This window comes from Macrobrachium nipponense, chromosome 13 (assembly GCF_015104395.2).
Source record: "Macrobrachium nipponense isolate FS-2020 chromosome 13, ASM1510439v2, whole genome shotgun sequence".
NCBI lineage: Eukaryota > Metazoa > Arthropoda > Malacostraca > Decapoda > Palaemonidae > Macrobrachium > Macrobrachium nipponense.
The window spans coordinates 33,806,804-33,823,258 of NC_087206.1; the positions used below are offsets into that span (position 1 = coordinate 33,806,804).

The 16,455-nt window shown below is 47.7% G+C and overlaps 1 protein-coding gene across 6 annotated transcripts in view; it reads right to left on the reverse strand.

Moving 5' to 3' along the window:
- The window catches only part of LOC135225729 (prostaglandin reductase 1-like), a 394,759-nt gene that overhangs the window by 283,852 nt on the left and 94,452 nt on the right, over positions 1 to 16,455 (reverse strand). For 3 of the 6 annotated variants that reach the window (XR_010317073.1, XM_064265110.1, XM_064265109.1), the window contains exon 1: positions 15,819 to 15,977. The exons of 2 other annotated variants lie outside the window; for them this stretch is intronic. The gene's annotated coding sequence lies outside the window, so the exon portion shown is untranslated. Of the gene's footprint in view, positions 1 to 14,926; positions 15,042 to 15,818; positions 15,978 to 16,455 lie in introns of those variants that run through there. One more of the 6 variants, XR_010317075.1, reaches the window with a different exon arrangement.

The window sequence follows — 16,455 nt, forward strand, 5'->3', positions numbered from 1 at the left end:
AAGTATTAAAGCTTTATGCAGAATTGTTCCCCTGCTGTTTAATTCTTGTTTCTCTTTAGAAAAAAATAAAATCAGTTGATTTAATTTTTTTCTCTTTTTTGGGGGGACGTGTCATGGTAATTGCTTTATAGCAAAGAATTACGAGTTAAAGGAAAGGAAAACGCATCTTCAAGAAGTTCTGCAGCATGGAGGCTTTCGCGCGTGTTGGAGGCGCCTTTTCTCATGATGGTTCTAGAATCAGCAGGAGTGCTGTGGAACTTGACAGGCGTCGACGTGACGTGAGGAATGCTGCAATTTCTGATGCAATACTTCGTCGAGATTCTTCTAAGAAGTTCCGGTAATCTTGGGAGCCTGTGACGTTCACTGGTAAGCCACGCCCCCAGGTTGCCGTATAAATACGACTGACAAAGTAGGAGGGAGAAGATCATCAGTAAGAGTCACAGATCAGATTATCAGTGAGAGCCCAGCAACCAAGATCACCAGTTAGAGATCAGAGATCATCCGCGAGAGATAAGAGAAGAAGGAACAGACAAAGGATCAGAGAGAAATAGGCGCTCGAGAGTTTAATTGGGATCTGGTCAAGTCGTCCGGGAGTGGACGACCGAGGCATTTCGACGTAGAGCAAGACTTCAGAGAAGAAACGTTCCACAAGAGGTTTTGAGGAGTTCCTGCCCTTCAAGTATCAAGAGTAGACATTGTTTTCTGCAATACGGAGGACGACAGAAGTTACAGTACTCCTTTTGTGAAGCCATTGCTTCGAGCATTGATTTCCATCAGCTGAAACTTGCCAGCAAGTATTAACATTGCCTCACTGTTCCCCAAGTTCATGCAGTGTAAGATTTTACTTGTGGTATGTAAATAGGAGACACGATTCTGGATTTATCTTTGTTAGTGAGCTTGTAAATAAGCCTTTGTTGTGTTTGTGTATCTTTCTATATTCGTATGCCCAGTTTCAACTGTTAGTGTTGAATTCTTTTTGTTTATTTTCATATCGAACTTCGAGCGGACCTCTCTCGGGGTTCGTAACGACGACGTTATGTTGCATGGCCTCCAACTCCTTCAGGTCATCCTTCATAAACTCCTCTTGGTGCTCCTCGAGAAGGTCATTGATGTCGTCCTCGTCGATGACCAGCCCCATGGACTTGCCGAGTGCAACAATCTTGTCAAGATCTGGTTGCGAAACAGTTTCAGGATCATCATCTGTTTCTGAATCTGCATCAGCTTCGCCCACGTCGAATCCCTCGAAGTCTCGGGCGGATGCGGCATCAAGCCAGAGTTTCCTCCATGAAGAATTCAAGGTTCGCCTCGAACCTCCTGCCAAGCTTGATCGACGAGTCAGATGCATTTCACAACATCGAAATGCTCCTTCCAAAATTCACGCAAGGTGAGGTTTGTGGTATTGGTGATGTCGAAACATCTCTTGAAAAGATGTTTCGTATACAGCTTCTTGAAGTTCGATATCACTTGCTGGTCCAAGGGCTGGAGGAGAGGGGTGGTGTTAGGCGGAAGATAAAAAACCTTGATAAAAAAATACTCCACTAGGATATCTTCCTCGAGGCCACGAGGGTGAGCAGGGGCATTGTCCAACACCAGCAGTCATTTCAGAGGGAGGCGCTACTCTTCCAAGAATTTCTTCACTGTCGGGCCAAAACACAGATTTACCCACTCGGGAACAAAAGTCTCGTTACCCAGGCTTTCGCATTAGCCCTCCACATCACTGGAAGCTTCTCCTTTAACACTTTGTGAGCCTTGAAGGCTCGAGGAGTCTCCAAATGATACACAAGTAGGGGCTTCACCTTACAATCCTCACTGGCGTTGGAACAAAGTGCGAGCTTAAGCCTGTCTTTCATAGGCTTATGCCCGGGTAGCTTCTTCTCTTCCTCCGTGATGTACGTCTGGCGAGGCATTTTTTTCCAAAAAAAGGCCAGTCTCGTCACAGTTGAAGACTTGCTGAGAACTGTAGCCTTCATTGACCGTCATCCTGTCGAACGTCTTAATAAAGGCTTCAGCCGCTTTTGTGTCCGAGCTGGCCACCTCCCCACTGATTGGATGCCAGTCCGTTTCCGGAATTTTTCAAACCACCCACGAGATGTCTTGAAGTATGGGGTTGGCGTCGATGTCCCTTCTCCTCCATCGTCTTCGCCCTGGGCAATCAAATCGCCGAAAATAGCGCTGGCATTGTGGCAGATTGCCGTTTCAAATATCATATCGCCAGTGATTTCTTTGTCTTTTATCCATACAAGAAGCAGCCTCTCCATCTCATCGTGCACGTGGCACCTCTTGTTGGACAAAATAGTCACGCCCTTGGAAGGTGCAGCTGCTTTGATGGCTTCCCTCTGCTTAAGTATGGTGCCTATTGTCGACGGATTTCGGCTGTATTCCTTAGCGATCACACTCAACAGCAGGCCAGCTTCATACTTTTTGATATTCTCCATCTTTTGTCTCCATAGAAAGCATCCTCTTCTTTCCGTGAACTTCAGCAACTTTCTTAGGACCCATGACTATACGTACATAATTAAGTTACTAATTAAGTTCTCACACAACACGATAAAGTACAAAGCAAAATCACTAACACGAATTTACATTAACAAACTAAATCGTATACGAACAAACGAATTCCGCGTGCTTACGATAACGATGCTGCTACAGAGTGACCGAAGAACGCCTTTACGTAGATGCACGATAAGAGAGATGCTGACCAATAGGAGAGCAGGATCTTACGGTGGTGACTAGCATCAGAAACCAATGGGAGAGCGGGAGCATGGTGGCGAGTCTACTCAGTTGGCAGCGCGCGAGTTTTAAAATTGTTCTTGGTGGTCCGGGCGAATCTTGGGACTTTACAGCAACAACCTTTCGTAACCTGAATTATTTTCGTATGGAGAGGCAAAATAATCTTCGTACTTGCTTTCATAATTTGAATTTTTCATAAGTTGGGACTTTCGTATGTCGAAGTTCCACTGTATCACAATTTTTGGAAATTGTATTTTTCCTAACTATACAAACCTGGGGTCCTTTACATAAGGAATTACATACTTAAGGCGTAGCTGGAATTACGGCCGTTGAATCTTGAACAAGGTGGTTAGGCAGTAACTACCATGGGGCAGGCTAGCCTGCCCGGATGTAAATACTCCACTTTGCCTTTCGGCCCAGGTTCAGACTGAGGGGTGGCATGAGGTGGGCATATATGTAAAGGAACTCAGGTTTGTATAGTTAGGAAAAATACAATTTACTTCCAAAAATTTTGATTTGTTCCTATACGATATACAAACCCTTGGTCCTTTACATAAGGAAGATTCACTGATTGGTGGGAGGAATCTGAGTGAGCCTCTAGAACTGACTGGAGTTCTGCACACCTAGGCTACTCCTCCTGGTCATAAGAGCGAGGAGGAGTGCCCTGGTGCCTCTGACAACTTGATTGGAGTACGTACAGGGGCTGCATGATCAAGAGTCAGACTTCTGGGCCTTTTCGAAATGAGTGAGGAATCGTGACTCATCCGAAAAAGGGCTGTGAAGAATATTGGCGTCGGAGACACTAATGCAAAGTTCTGGGCAAGGGTTTGCATTATTGTCAGTCTCCTTCCTCCCCTTGTTAGAGGAAGGAGCGGGATTGCTTCTATGATTCTGATAAGAAACATAAAAGCCATCCTTATGTATAAGCTTACCGCATCAATCATGCGACCAGCCAGTGTGAGTTTGAGTCCTATCATCAACCCGAAGGAAGAGGAGTGGAAGGAGGAGGCGTGGAAGGGGGGAGAGGCTAGTCACTCTTGCATCCTTCCTACCTCTACAACTGCACACCATGGACAAGATGCAACTTGTCCTCTTGAGGGAGCTGGGTAAGCAAACACATCTTGCAAGCATCCACCACAGCACCACTGGTCCAGGGAAATGAGGTTCCAAGGACCTGTGGGCAGTCCCGAAGAGATAGAAAGATATGGTCGCAATGCCCTATCCATCTTCCTGTCCGACATATTCTTCGGAGTGATGTCCAGTACCCATCCACTGGTCTATCCATCTGCAGCAAAGTCTCTCGCGGTCTCGTATCCCACTGCAGCGAAGTCTCTCACGGTCTCGTCGCCTCCACATGGATAATGACACCGACACTCCATGGTGGGTGTTGATACTTATGGGTACCAGAACACGCCAGTAGGACAAAGTAATGATTGATCTGGATCATCCGATACAAAGTCCACAGCGTAGCTCGTGACGGTCTCAGATGCTTCAACAGCTGCCGACTGACTGCGTTCGGTTGTGTAAGGTGAGCCGTCATGCATCCGAGGTGTAGTCACGTGACACTCACCTTTTGAAGGGTTATGCCGAGAAACCATACAAATCGTCTATCTTGTTGCCACTGATGCTGGAAGGCGAGATGATGATTCTCTCAAGGCATGTGCCCATCAGATGAAAGTCAATTGCCTTCTAGAGATCGAGGTCCCTGATGGCAAGACAGAAGTTCTCAATAGTAGTTGAATCTCAACTAAGGAGAAAAAATACTAGGTGCCGTTGAAGACGAAGGTGATTAGGTGAATGCAGACCTACGTCTTCACAGCTGAATCGAGAGAAGTTAACTCTAAAGATTCTGAACGCAGAAAAGTCTCGCCGATGACACCAACCCGTGAGGACGGCTTTAATCCCTGTTGTTTTACAGAGGAATGAAAACGCTAAACCGCTACTTCATTGCTGTTTGGTAAAAGTCAGAGTTGCACTGAAAGCGGAGCGCTTTTCAGTAATGAAAACACAGGGATTGTATTGCCTGAAGAACTGCTTCTCATGGGCTGGATCAGGGAGGATATCTCTATATTTGGAAGTAAGAGCCGGGGAACAGGCGATGTCTTCCATTATTCATCTACAATTCGGGATGGACAAAGAACAATTGCACACCTACGAATACAAGATCTATTTAGAAGACAAACGCAGATGTCTGAAAGAAATCATTCCGCGCCATCGCAGCGGCAGGTGCAATGCAGCGGAAGATTAGGGTACAGACTTCTGTTAATATCTCTGTCTGAAAATTCTCGCAACGGCAAAAGGCGATGCAGTAGAGATGGTCATACGCATATGCAAGAATTCTAGCCAACCAGAGACCTAAGTCAGTGATTGCCGGGCAGAGATTCGGTTCGGTAGTCAATCATCGCAGAGGACGAGAGACAATATCCGACCGCACTATCTCAGAGAGCCAGCTGGTACTGGGCTGTGGCAGGCTGGGCTGGCAGGCAGCCCATACACCGCTAGCTCTTGCTCACTCGTCATCCTGAGTTGCCATGAATCCATTCCAAGAAGGAATGCGTTTGGCTAGAACCATCGAGCGCAAGAAAATATGCTCAAACGTCTGCATTTTAACCAAAACGGATTTCGGCGAATGCAAATGCTGTGGTATTTTTGTTGTAACAATACCACAAGTATCTCAAAATCGAACTGGTAACTCTTGGGAGGCTTGCACAGCAGTCCCGAGTTGTAGTTTAATTAAGAAGATACTATCCGTCTCGGTCACAACCCGTAGAGTTAACTACAGTATGTGCCTACACCTCGGACAAATCAACTGATAACAGGAGCATGTCGCAAGGGCAATATACATAGTATATTTGTAGGTTCCTGTACATAGACCTCCAGTCTAAATTCTCTTCCATTGGAGGAACAAGAATAAGGCTGGAAGCCGACCCCCTTCATTCTCTAACGAAGAGAGCGAAGGTGAAGTTTTCCCAAAGAAAGACTTCTACGGTGAGGACAGGATACCGAAGACGATGGTTCAAGCCGAACTGGATGTTCCCACCAGTTCTTCTCTATCCCTGGGTTGGCCGCCTACTGAGGCAACGGACCTTGAGGTCCATCCAGGCTGAGTCCCTCCCCGAAATATTCTTCCTTCAGCAGCAGTACTTCCTTCAAACGCTAGAAATTCCAGGAATTCGAGCATTTGGCGAGATTCCCGATTATTGTAGTAACAATTATCAAGGATTCTCATCTCTCCCACTCTGGACCGTGGTTTCGCCCAAGTGTTGCAGATCGTAGAAGACCAAAACACTCGGAGGGTGCTAGAAACTCAGAAGAATTTTAAGCGCTCAGCGAACGGGCACCCAACCCCCCCTGAATTTCATCAGACGATCATCGGGTGGTGGTCCTCCCGAGTCCCGTAGAAATTGAGGATTGGGCAAAATCCTTCCTCAACAACGGGGACTTACATCCGGTAGGATCCGAAGGTCCCTCCAGGTACGCAGTCCCTGACGCGAAATCCTACGGAGAACGCTCTGCAGGATCCCTCCCTTTCCCGTCGCAGCCATAGGAAGAGAGGGAATGGGGGAGGAATACTGGATGCTCTCGCTCGCCTTCCAGCGGAACCAGTAGTCGGAGAAGTGAGTTACGGGCAGCCATCACCATGCAGTGATGGCTGCTCCGAGTCTAGGAAAACGTTACCGTCTGGAGAAAACGTTTTACCGAGGAGGGTTATGAAACTCGTACTGTAGGCTAAACGTCCGCTGTCACCGTGACCATTGTCTGGGTGGGGCTGAGTGTGTATCTGACAGGAGAGAGCCGATACCATCCTCTGACGCGTCCCAGCCCTCGTCGAGGTCGAAACCTCTCAAGAGGACCGAAGGGGAGCTCTCACCGGTATCTACATGCGTGGTCCAGTGGGCCCGTCACGTAAACAGCGGTGATGGTCACTCCATGAGTCCAGGAAGCATCATTGTCCTCACAAGCCACCACAATCCCCTCCAACCACTTGAGCGAGGATCTGTTTGGTCCCAGGCTCATGGCCGGACTGTAAGTGCATTCATCACAATCACTCCTGTTCGCCTCATTCCTCCCAGTGTAGCCTGAGGAAGTTGAAGGGACAGGTGAGGGAGACCTGACGCTCCTACCCTGCCTACTAGTCAAACCAGTAGGGTGGGAGGACTGCCGGCGATCGCCAACCCACGGTGGTGATTGAGCTGCAGGTCTGGCCTAGCGGTCTCCTTGCGGAGAAGTGCTGGACAAAGGACGGGCGTCGGTCTCGTGTGTCAAGGGAGCTGCTACGAGCGCTCCTACCCTGCCTACCAGCAGAACCGGTAGGCTTGGAGGACTGCAGGGGATCGCCAACCCACGGTGGCGATCGAGCTGCAGGACTGGACCAGCGGTCTCCTTGCGGAGAAGCGCTGGATAAAGGACAGAGCGTCGGTCTCGCGCGTCAAGGGAGCTGCTACGAACGCTCCTACCCTGCCTACCAGTCGAACCGGTAGGCTGGGAGGATTGCAGGTGATCGCCAACCACAGCGGCGACCGGGCTGCAGGTCTGGATCAGCGGTCTCCTTATGGAGGAAGCGCTGGACCGAGGACGGTAGCATCGGTTGCGTGCGTCAGAAGAGCTGTACCAGTGGTGAGCAGGCCCAGCCAGGTGAAGATGGACCAGGTCCAGGCGAGGCCTCTTCCCAGCCTCGCTACGTGAACAGTCTGATGGGAACGTCACGTCTACTCTGGGTACTCGGCGATCGCCGGTCTGGCGAGAGTCACTTGAACGACTCTTACCATCCGCTCCGTGCCTGGGTCTCGACACGGTGAACGTGCTCAGCAGTCTGGACTTTGGCTGCACGGTCACCTACACGGTTCCCGGTCTGGAGGTAGAACCTCTGGAGTCGGGAGCAGGGGTAGCTGGTACCCCTACGGTCCCCGTTTTTTCTTCCCGGGGAAGGAGAGACGGGCCCGGTTCCAGGAGGAACAGGAGGACCAGCGGATGACCCAACTGTCTCACCGGAGCGAAACAGACCCTTAGAAGTCTCTGTGAGACTTCTTAGTGGGTGGGCGAGGCCACCTTCTTCTTTGGCTGGGGTTCCTCGGAAGTCGAAGGGGAAGAGGCAGCAGAAGACGACGACGACACCTTCCTCTTCTTCCTGGGCTTCCTCTTCGCCAGTTCCTCAGGACAACCGACAGGTCCTCCATCCAGGACGGAGTTGGGGCAGTTGCGGTAGCAACACGCCCCAACTGCACCTGTCCGGAGGGACCTGCGGGAGCAGCAGTGGAGAGAACGCTTCCTCAAAGCAAATTATGAAACTCCTACCTGGCAGGTGAAGCGTCTGCCACCACCGAGACTGGTTGGTCGCGCGAACGCGACCGTCGTCTGGGTGGGGCTGAGCATCCACCTCACAGGAGACAGCCGATACCGTCCTCCGACTCTTCCAAGTCCTCGTTGAGGACGAAACCTCTCTGAAAAGAAGAAGAATAATTAAAAGAGGGCTGGATGGGCCTCCTCCACCAGTCGCTCCGAGCACAGACCCATGGGAACGTCACGTCAACCCTGGGTACTGGACGATCGCTGCAAGAGTGAACGCCGGTCTGGCGAGAGTCACCTGAGCGACTCTCACCATCCTTCCGCTCCTTGCTTGGGTCCTGACACGGTGAGCATACTCAGCAGTCTGGACCTTGGCTGACCGTACCCTAGGTAACGCTCGCAAGTGGGCGGCCAAGACGGTTCCCGGTCCATAGGTGGAACCTCCGGAACCGGGAGAGGAGGTACCAGCGGTGGCCGGTACCTCCATGGTCCCCGTCTGCTTCCTCCCTGAGGAAGGAGAGACGGGCCCCATTCCCGGAGGAACGGGAGTACCAGCGGAAGACCCACCTGTCTCACCGGAGCGAGACAGACCCTAGAAGTCCCGTGACAAGACTTATTAGTGGGGGAGACCACCTTCTCTTCTACAGCAAAGCCTTAAAAGACGAAGGGGTGGAGGCATGAAGATATGATGATATGGAAGAGGAAATTGACGACACTTGACGAGCTCTCTTCCTCTTCGATTCCTCCAAATTCTGCCAGACCTCTACCATCAGGAGTAGATAAACCTCACAGGGCAGCGCGACAGCTTCGTCCACTGACATAACTTCCGGGTAGTAGTAGTAATTGAATATGATTATCAGCAGGGGATCAGTACACACACTCGAGGATCGGTATCACAACATGCTACGAGTCATAGGTACAATTCCCAGGTTAGGAAAACCAATGCAAAGAGCATCCAACCAATACTGCTGTAAACACAATCACCACTAGTCTGTAAAATAACAAAAAATTATTAAAGTAATGAGGATACTCCTCACGCATCCAAGGGCACCGCCCTCCGAAGTAAGAGGAGATCCCCCAATATAAACACCGCATGCCCATTCTTCTACCTTCTTCCGATAGTAAGTGAAAGGATGAAGAAGAAAAATTACCATAAAAACAATACAAGGACAAACCTTTGAAGTTCCCTAGGTAATTCCCAAGCGTATGTGTAATTTTCGGATGAATACATGTCTCGTCACAGGATCAATATCACTCACGTTAAATACATGTCTCATCCTCACGTTAAATACATATCTCGTCCTCATGCAAGTCTGAACCAGTGTTAAAGGACGAAAGAGTGCAAATAATATGTTGGCATACCTTTGCAGCCGACTCTTAACACAAGTGAAGAGGCGGTTATAAAGGCTATCACAAAAAGTGGGTTTGTATATTAATTGAAAAACAAGTACAAACCTTTGTTTAGTATTAATATCAAACACTGTATATACATATTTATCTGAAAAACAAAAAATAAACCAAAAGGATCCCACCGGGAAAAAAGATCAACGACCAGTCAGCCAGAGCTCACAAACACACGTCTTCATCGGAAGACGGCCGAAAACGAAGTGGAGTGTTTACATCCAGGCAGGCTAGACTGCACCACAGTAGTTACTGCCTAACCACCTTGTTCAAGATTCAACGGCCGTAATTCCAGCTACGCCGTAAGTAACTCCTTATGTAAAGGACCGAGGGTTTGTATATCATATAGGAACAAATCCTATTGTTAAGACCGAAGGTTTGTTCCACACATGAACAAATTATCTATCTAATCCATTTACATGCCACTGGAATGCTTTAGCTGTTTGAGTATTTGATATCACACATTCTTGGTAATTTGTATTTTTCCAAGCTATACTTACCTTGAACTACTTTTAATAGGAGAATCTGGGATTGTCAATCCCGGTACCAACCAGAAAAATCCGGTTATTCCCCCCCCCCTCACCAGGGGGTCAGTGCCCATATGACCCAAGGTAGAGGTCACCAGTGCTTTCCAACTCCTAAGATCCCTGCCATAAGGTACCAGGGGAAGGCTGGGAGGGCATGAAATCTAAAGTAGTTCGAGCTAAATATAGCTAGGAAAAATACAAATTACCAAGAATTTGTGATTTGTTCTGACGCCATATACGTACTTACCTTGAACTACTTTTAATAGGAGACTTAACCTTTAAGAGGTGGAAGCTGGCCCAAAGAGACCCGATGTGGGGAGCAAGAGTTGGAGGCCCAGCCCTGCTCATTAGAGATGTGTGGAGCTGGGAGGGGGGCTCCTTCCAGGTCGCTGGCTGGTGTACGGGGGGATTTCGAATCATCAGACAATAACAACCATGGGTTGTCCAGTTTTACTCGTAAGTCCGTACAAACTCATGTTTTACCTGAGGATTCGACAGATCCTGTGAATACCTCACAGTTGACCAAGGGGAAAGGATAAAGGAGGGAGAAAGGGTCACCCATTCACACTGGCCCTTACCCTCCTCCAGAGTCCTTACACCAGGTAGTGAGCCAGATCTGTTGCAGGGCTACCACCACTGGGCCAATCAAAAAGGAGTCAAGCAACGGGTGCAATCACGTAAGTGGTGGGCTGTGAACGTGGACTGTCTGTTCCACACTCCTGCCCCCAAGCTCTGGTTGATTGCCAAGTTTAGTAAAGGCCAGAGAGGTGCCAATGCCCCTGATCTCGTGGGTTCTGGTATCCTTCGGGTGAGGCATACCTGCTCCCCCACAAGCCCTTCTGATTGTTCCCTCGGCCCAGGGGAAATAGTGTTCCTTGAGACTGCCTTCTTCTCCGAGCCTGTGGACAAGAACAGATTCCTAATACCCGGTCTGAACTGATTGATCTACTGAGGTACTTCCTTACCACCCTGACCAGGTCACCTGAACTCACTAAGGCCGGGATCGGGAATTCCTTGAACCTGACGTCTGACACTTAGGGATTGTGTGTCTTAGCTATGAAGGAGGGAACATAACGAAAGGCGGGGTCCTTCCCCCCCCCACCTCAAGTGGGAGACCTCATGAGCCAACCCACAACATTCCCCACTTCTTTTGGTGGGGCCCTGGGCCAGGAGGAGGCCCGTCTTCAACATCAACTCCCTGTCAAGAATGTCCCAAAGGGGCCCATAGGTAGGCCGCTTCAGGGAATCCATCACCTTAGCGACGTTCCACTGAGGAGCACATAGCACCTTTGGGGTTCGAATTGCTCGAAACCCGATTAACATCGAAGGGTGCCTAGGATACCCTAAGTCCAAGCTCTTCGGAGGGAAGCTTTGCCCGAGGGTGGCCCTGACCCCCTTCACGACTGCGACCACAAAGTGTATGTCGAGTCTCAGGTGTACCAGGAAGCCTGCTAAATGAGGAATTTGGCTTGCAGGGGCTTCAGGCCTTATCCTAGCTAACCTGACCCCTGGGAGGCTGCCCTCTTAAAGAAGCCTTCCCTATCCAACAGCCGATTGATAGTCTCCACCCGTGAAGGGAGGGGGCTTGAGACCCTTCGTGGTGCCCCTCGAAGTGGAGCTGCTTTATAAGGGCCAGCCTGAGCAGCAGTTCCCAGGGATCTTGCCCCGTCAGATCCTGGAGGTCCGAAAACCACCCGGTCTAGCATCAGCTGGCAGTTTGGAATTTAGCCACGTTGCAAACAGATCCAGGGAGGGGGAGCCTACTCTTCAATCAACTCCCTTGCCACTTTGGGGTGCAGTGGCCACTCTACCCTCTGATGTAAGCCACCCCTGTGGCATTAACGCACGTCAGTGCCGCTGCCTTGTTTCTGATCTGCTTGAATCCCAACAGGGCTCTCTGGGCCACAGCAACTCTAGCCCATTTATGTACGGTGTCTTTTCTTGCTCCATCCAGAGCCCCTCTCTCGACTTAGATTGCCGGTGGGAACCCCAACCTTCCTTCGACGCATCCATGATATATAGGAGCATCTCAGGAGGGGAAACCATGAGGGGTGCTCCCCGGAGAGAGTTTGCACAATCTGTCCACCACTGGAGACCTCCCTGGTAGCCTGAGAGGGCAGGTTGCACGTGAGCACAGGGTTTCCCTGAGGAGACCAGCTCTCCATCAGGATCCATTGAATGGAGCGCAATTTTAGCCTTCCCTGGGGCACTAACCTCTCTCTAAGGGTAAAGGGACTAGATGACCCAGGAGTCTCTGCCAATTCTCCACTGGACGGGGAGCATTCCGGAGAAATGGTAGGGCTAAGCGTCTTATATCGTCCAATCCGACCACTGTGGGGATGGCCCTGGCTACCTCTTGTCAAGGACTATCCCCAGGTACACCATTTTGCGGTGAGGGCCAACTGCAAACTCTCCCAGGTCGGGAAGATGCCAAGTTCCGAGCCAAAGTCCAGGAGCATGTCCCTCTGCTTCTTCAAGACCCCTCCTTGAGGAAGACAGCAGCACCCCTTGTCTATGTACCGCAGGGACCGGACTCCTCGCTTGTGGGCCCAAGCCGACACAAGGGAGAGCACCATGGAGAACAGCTGCGGAGCAGTGGAAAGACCGAAGCCGAGGGTCCTCAGCTGGTAGGTCTTGTCCTTGCACCTATCTGCAAGTATTTCCTGCTGGATGGGTGCACCAGGATCTGGAAATACACCTCCTTGGGGTCCCGAGACAACGTGAAGCCCCTTCCCCAAGTCTCCCCCTTGAAGGGCGTCTTCTGGATGAAGGCATTTGGTACAGAGAGGACTATGACCAGTCTCCACCCCCAGCGACCTTCTCCACCCGGAAACAGAGGCTGAAGAACCCGGGGGAGCTGTCCGCCACCAGTTGGAGGGCTGCCTTCTCCAGTAATGACTGGACATCTGACCACAACGCCTCCCGTGCTGAGAGTCCCGAGGCAGGGCCATATGGACCTTCAGTTTTCCGGCTAAGGGCAGCTTCGTGTCTTGGACGGGTACCCTACCCTGACTGTCATCACAGGGCAGAACAATCACCTGTACAAGAGTAGAAAAGAACTGATCCTTGGGCTCTGCAATAGGCAGAGACCCAGCAACGAACTCACCTAGGTCCCCGCCAAGGGAGGGAAGACGGCAACGGTGACAGCTTCGCAGACAAGGGTTCCGTCGAATGAGACTTCTTGAAGGAGACTTGTCCTTCTTTGACTTCTCTTGGAGGCCACCTTAACCCACTGTAGGGGAGGCCAATGTAGCCATTCGTCACATGTGGAATCTTGCAAGCAAGGCCCGCCCCGACACTTGGAGCACAAGAGTGGGGGGTCAAAGGGAGAGCGGACAGGAAGGTCCCACAAGACTTCGCCTCTGACGGGCCAGAACAACGCCGTTGAGGAGGAACGGACTCCATTGAGTGAAGGGCATGCAAACACACAAGGGAGGGATACACTAACACTTGGAAGGCAAGGGAAACAACGAAGGCTAGGATCAAAACACTTGAGAACACGGGTCAGCGACCAGGAAAGCACTGGCAACCTCTACCTTGGGTAGCATGGCCACTGACCCCCTGGTGTTGGGGGGATAACTGGATTTTTCTGGTCGGTACCGGGATTGACAGACAATCCCATGTTCTCCTATTAAAGTTCAAGGTAAGTAGTACATGGCGTCGGAACAAATATAGTTTAAATACAGTAGTGCTGCATATCTAATGACATTATTTTGGTTTTCGTTACCTTTACAACTTATATAGAGCTGAGAAATGATGTTTGTTCATGATATTTTGATCCAACTTAATGTTATCAACTTCTTAAGTAATTGAAGCTTTAGTTACAGTTTTGAATAAGTGCAATGCAACTTGCTGCTGCTGATGCTCAAGAGTTAATTACCAGGGAGAGGAGATAAAGAGAAGGAAATGAGATAGGTTAGAATTTTGAAGAGATTTTGGAGGGTCATAAGTCTTTTGTGTTATTGATGATAGGCACTATTTTGACATAATTACACAAGGATATTATATGTACTATAGTTGAAAATAAAAACTTAATAATAGAAATTAATTGAAAATTGAGCTCTATAATTTCAAATACAGGTTTACAAAGTATGAATATGACTATTTTTCTTCAGTCACATGAATATATACATTTGAAAAGAATATATCTTATTATTATTATCTTATTAATTGGTTCATTGGTTTATGTAATTTTCTTTGGCCCTCCCAAAAAATATCTTGGCCCTCACCAAGGAGGGGGGCCCCTGATGGAACACCAGTTATGCCACTGGTCCAAAGATATACCAGCCAAACTCCTTGACTGTAAATCTTTAACTGATTTTAACAAAGTTTTTTGCGGCTATCTACCTGGCTGTAGTATATACGTACATATATGTATGTATATACGTATATATATGTGTATATATATGTGTGTAGATATATATATATATATATATATATATATATATATATATATATATATATATATCAGTGGTATGGCTAATATTGTCTTGAAAAATAGTGGGTTCACTTCATCTTGCCATGATCCTAATTACCTATCTTCTGAGAGACTGAATGCAAAAACTTAGTGAGTAGGCCAGTGGTTCTCAACCTAGGGGCCATGGTGGGCTGTTGCAAATTATACATGTCTAAATAATGTTAAGAATCTGAATAATAAAAAAAAACTTGAAACACTGTCCTGGCAAAGAAAATTTTCTTTTTTAATTCAGTTGACAATAAAATTTTATTATGTAATATTGTTATAAATGTGTGTGTATGTGAGTATGTATGTATGTATGTATGTGTGTGAAATTGTAATTATTTGTGCAGTGTAGGTGTGATATTACTACCATTCCCAGTGATGTTCTGGACGAGTTCCTTGATCTCAAACATGATTCTGCTGCCAAAAGACCTCTATGAGGAAAAATCAGTGAATGTATTCTGATGTTCGATGCATCAGTCATATCCAAAAGTCAGTGAGATTGCACTTCAACTACTCTTACCTTTTTCAACTACCTATTTATGTGATTCTGGTTACTCCACCCTTCTACAAATCAAGAATCAGAGCCGGAACTGATTGGATGTGCATTGTCAGTGACACAACCTCGGATTCGTCAGCTGAATGAAAAAAAAACGATATCAGCCTTCCCACGGATGTGTGATAAAAGATGCTGAGATTAACTGAACTTTTTCCCCAGCCAAATTCAAATATGCCATTGTCCATTACTAGTCTATTGTAGTCTAGTGATGCAAGTTAAGAATATCACAGAAATCTATCAAATATATAAGATAATTATGACTGTAAACTTCGTAATAAAACAAGAGTGTTATTTTCATCAACATTTTATTAATTTATTTTATTATTACTATTTCTTTTTTCTTTTTTTACCTTTTTTTGGCAGGGTGGGATTTGGGAGAAAAATGAAGGGGAGCCACACAAATGTTGAGAATTCATGAAGGGGGGTGAAGGGGGGAATGGAGTGAAAAAGGTTGAGAACCACTGAAGTAGGCAAACAAACCAATCCGTCTAAAGTGCCAGTGCCGTGACCAGCAAACAAATACATTTGACTTACTAGGAGCTACCTATACTAAGTGCAGAGTATGGTCATTTGTTTGAGGTATTCAAGAACACACATGGGCTGTGAATACCATTATTGCCTGAATCGTTGGCTAAATGTAATTAATTACGTGATAATGTCATGTCACTCGTAACTTATACAAATAACACCTGCATCCTGTAAGGTTAAATTTAACCCCTGAAACTTACGGCCGTCAAGCCTAAACACTGGACACAGGTTTATGTTATGCTTCCCTGACCACCCGCACTCAAACGTTCATATAGCACTGGACTTAAGATTATAAGGGTAGTTGCTGATCAAAATTCACAAACTTTACCTTCCACTTCTTGTCGATACAACAGAATGCTTGTGTGACAAAGCCAACTTCTCTTCCTAATTTGAATTTGGGCAAAAACGATATTAGGGGACGACGGAATCAGACTTTTGGTTGGTAGTGTCACGCCCAGACCAACAACTACTAATTATAGCAGCTTTGTAACTGCGCCCCCTGAGCTCTGTTTTACTCATCAAGAGGATCTTGAAACCGCTACAAAAACAATCTATATTTTTTTTTATTCACAGATACAGTGCGGGATGCGGTGAAGAATCACGTCAACATTGCTGAAGCTATGATATCCCCCATGGCAACTAAAATTACCATGAATTTACGATAAAAGGACTAACTCAAAAGGATTCATTCAAACGGTTAATGAGTAAAGAAGTAAATATGTCAACATTAAAATAAAAACGACCACTTAGTAACTTTTTAATACTAACGCTTCTTACGAACAACGGGAATAAGTGGATAACAATGGGAGAAAATTGCTGCCAAAACTCACATTTTAACCATGACTTCGGAAACTATAATTTCGACACGAGGAAACCAAGAACTTACGATTAGGTTTCGGACAGTATACCCTTCCCTATTACCGCACAATCTTTCTTCGTGCAGTAAAGGGTTTACAAAGTTCACG